The 3030-nt window shown below is 46.0% G+C and overlaps 1 non-coding gene across 1 annotated transcript; it reads right to left on the reverse strand.

Moving 5' to 3' along the window:
* Positions 1 to 1507: 1507 nt before the first annotated feature.
* trnaq-uug (transfer RNA glutamine (anticodon UUG)) lies at positions 1508 to 1580 on the reverse strand. The gene has a single exon. It is a non-coding gene; the product is annotated as a tRNA-Gln (tRNA).
* Positions 1581 to 3030: the final 1450 nt, after the last annotated feature.

Raw genomic sequence — 3030 nt, forward strand, 5'->3', positions numbered from 1 at the left:
AATGCAAAGGTTAGAACAGTCTTACCACAAATTCAACCCAAACTCTGGGTCAGATACGTTGATGACACCTTTGTAATCATTAAAACAAGGAAATAGAGAAAACGCACCGGATCATCAACTGCACACTCACAGGAATCCGATTCACGAGAGAGGAAGAAAAGAACAACCAACTCCCATTCCTAGACGTGAGGGGACAGAGAACACCAAACGGAGAATTCACCACTAAGGTACACAGGAAAGCCACACACAGAGACCAAGTCCTGAACTATGAAAGCAACCACCACAATATACACAAACGAAGTTGCATCAAGACACTATTCAAAAGGGCCACAACACACTGCAGCACACCAGAACTGCAAAAAGAGGAAGAGGAACACCTATACAAGGTATTCGCCAAAAATGGATATCCTCGCAATTTCATCAACAGATGCCTAAGGGAAAGACAACAGAACGAGGACATGCCGCAACTCAAAGGACTAGCCACACTACCAAGAACATCAAGAACATCTCTGAACTGACAGCCAGACTACTGCGACCATAGGACTTATAACAGCACACAAACCAACAGCCACACTCAGACAACAACTCACCAGAACGAAGGACCCGATACTCAGCATGAGCAAAACTAATACAGTGTACAAAATCCCAATGCAAGGACTGCACAAAACACTATATAGGACAAACAGGAAGACAGCTAACGATCCGCATGCACGAACATCAACTAGCCACGAAACGAAGCTATCCCCAGTAGCCACACACGCAGACGACAAGCAACATGAAATCGACTGGGACAACACGACCTTTTATAGGGTCAGCGAAACAAAGAGCAGCCAGGGAATTCCTAGAAGCATGGCACTCATCAACAAACTCCATCAACAAACACATAGACCTGGACCCAATATACCGGCCACTACAGCGGACAGCTGAAACTCACAACCGGAAGCGGCAGGGACAGGCCACTATAAATGTCGGAGGAAACAGCACAGAAGCGCTTCACAGGAGGCTCCCAAGCACTAAGGATGTCACCTAGACAGGGGACGAAATGTTTGCGACAAAAACTTCCAGCTCGGCGAACAGAACCACAGCAATGTGTGTATCATCCTGATAGATGGAATATACATTCAGATAAAAACCAAATCATAAGTAGCAGGAAAAATTCAGCAAGTCTGGCAGCATCTGTACAGAGTGAACGAGAGACATCGGTTCAGAATTTCGCCAGCATTTTACGAGAATTCCGTTTTCTCCCACAGTTACTGACACACCTGCTGAGTTTCCTCAGCATTTCCTGTTATTGTTTCAGATTCCCAACGTCCACAGTCATTTGCGTTAGCCATAAAAACAACACACAAACACACATTTTTCTGGCCCCATTAAAAATGCGGCGCTGTGCAGGAAAGTGAGAGCAGCGACAGCTCCGACCGTGAGGAATCCGAGCAGCCAACGTACGAATCCAACCCCTGCACCTCCGCGCAAACGGAAATGAATGCACAAGCCAGAGAACGGCGAGCGAGCCGGGTAGGATTCGAACCTACAATCTTCTGATCCAAAGTCAGACGCGTTGTCCTTTTCGCCACTGGCCCAACGCGCTTAGATGGGCTCCACAGCTTGTGAACAATCAGCAGAGATAATCACATTCACTTCTTCACTTCGATGGCTCCCCTTTTGGAAGCAGTGCCTTTCACTGACAAAGGAAAGATATTTGCCCTGACGTGTCTGCTTCAGGATCTCTTCCTCCTGTGCTGGAAGTTTCCACTGTTTTATTCGCAGTCACTATGCGGGTTTCGGTTCCACCCCAATGAAATGTACTTTCATACATTTAATCATGGTCTATTCCAGTCGAGGCATTGACCAAATTCAGCGAGAAAGCTCTCGCCAGGAATTTGGAAACACACGAGATAAAGCAACGTTGGCAATGCAAGTGTGAATCCGAGCTGTTCAGTGAGTGTATTGGAGATTGACACCACTTCTGACCTGAAAGAAGTGTTTCCCCCGCCGGGATTGGAATCCCAGAGAGATACGAACCAAACTCCCTCTTGCGCTGCCTTCAGCCATCGGCAGCAGGATTCGAAACCGCAATAAGAAGCAGGATTTCTCGTTCATCGGTGCAATCACTCAACTATACCGCTCGAACCATGTTACACGGCTGCTTTATTGAGCTGCTCTGTCTGCCGAGCTGAGGGAAGTGCATCGTTGTGCATTTGTTTGAATTCAATTACCTACGTTTTTGAAAGATTTAAATATCGGTACAAGGTGTGTCTGGGTGTATCATTCCGGTCAATGGAATAGACATTCAGCTAAACGCAAAAGCAGAAACTGCAGGAAAAAAAAATCACCCGGTCTGGCAGCATCTGTAGAGAGAGAATCAGAGATACCGTTTCAAACTTTCTACAAAATTTTATGAGAATTCCGTTTCCTCCCTCAGGTACTGCCGCCCCTGCTGAGTTCCCTCAGCAATTCCAACAGCAGATCTTGTCGCAACAATCCTCTTTATTTCAGTCAGGACAACCGAGAAGCACAGATGTGCTTGCAAGGAATAATACAATCCTGGAAGGTGAAGAGTGAGGAGTGAAAGACATGTTGGGTTTAATTGAGATGTGGACGAGAGTATCCCAGTTGCTGTGCTGAGGTTAGGAGGTGACATGACAAATTCTCACATTCTGCGTCCTCTCAAATGCAGAGTCCCTAAATCATCAAACAAGTGTGTCTGGGCATGAGTACGGAATGGATGCATATGACTTGTGAATTTACTTTTTGCATGGTGAGATTTCTACAGTAAGGCAAAGGATCCGCTTCAAGAATGATTAAGAATAATATGGTCTCGCTCTTGAGGGAGTGCAGTGAAGGTTTACCAGGCTGTTTCCGGGGATGGTGGGGCTGACGTATGAGGAGAGATTAACTGCGTTAGGATTGTTTCCTCCAGAGTTCAGACGGATGAGGAAGGAATCTCATAGAGATTTATAAAATATAAACAGGAGTGGACAGGATAGATAACACATTCCTCAGAAAAGGAGACCAAAACTGCACACAATA

Source organism: Chiloscyllium plagiosum, unplaced genomic scaffold (genome assembly GCF_037043375.1).
Source record: "Chiloscyllium plagiosum isolate Xiang-an unplaced genomic scaffold, Cpla_swu_hap1 HiC_scaffold_45, whole genome shotgun sequence".
NCBI classification, from domain to species: domain Eukaryota; kingdom Metazoa; phylum Chordata; class Chondrichthyes; order Orectolobiformes; family Hemiscylliidae; genus Chiloscyllium; species Chiloscyllium plagiosum.